This window comes from Orycteropus afer, unplaced genomic scaffold, assembly GCF_000298275.1.
Source record: "Orycteropus afer afer isolate SDZICR_OR568_19922 unplaced genomic scaffold, OryAfe1.0 scaffold00096, whole genome shotgun sequence".
NCBI lineage: Eukaryota > Metazoa > Chordata > Mammalia > Tubulidentata > Orycteropodidae > Orycteropus > Orycteropus afer.
Genome location: NW_006921683.1, coordinates 2187173 through 2187972, shown reverse-complemented (window position 1 = coordinate 2187972; position 800 = coordinate 2187173).

Below are 800 nucleotides of genomic sequence, written 5' to 3'. Positions count from 1 at the left end.
TGTTGCTGTTGTTGTTGTTAGGTGCTGTCGAGTTGTCTCCAATTCATAGTGACTCTATGCACAGCAGAACTAAACACGCCTAGTCCTGTTCCAGTTTCATGCTCCTTGCTGTATCTGAGCTCATCATTTCATCCACTGTGTCAGTCCATCATGTTGAAGACCTTCCCCTTCTTCGTTGATCCTCTACTTCACCAAGCATGAGATCCCTCTAAAGGGAATGGTTCCTTCTGACAACATGGCCAAAGTAGGTGAGACAAAGTCTGGCCATTCTTGCTTCTGAGGAGCATTCCTGGTACATTTCTTCCAGGTCAGATCTGTTAGTCTTTTTAGCAGTCCACAGTACTCTTAACATTCTTCTCCAACACCACAAATCAAAAGCATCAACTCTTCTTTGGTCTTCCTTATTAATTGTCTGGTTCTCACATGCATATGAAGTGATTGAAAATACCATGTCTTGGGTTAGGCACACCTTAGTCATAGTGACCCCTCTTTGGGTTTCTGAGGCAGTATCTCTAAGAAAGTAGATTGCTTGGTCTTCCCTCTGAGGATACATGGAAAGAAAGAGAGAGCAAGAGAGAGAGAGCTTTGGTGATGTAGTGGTTAAGGCATTTGGTTGCTAACCAAAAGGTGAATGGTTTGATCCCATCAACTGCTCCACAGGAGGAAGATGAGGCAATCTACTTCTGCAAAGATTTACAGCCTTTGAAAACCCAATGTGGTTCATATGAGTTGGAATTGACTCAATGGCAGTGTGTTTGGTATATATGTGTTTGTGTATATATACATATACATATACATAT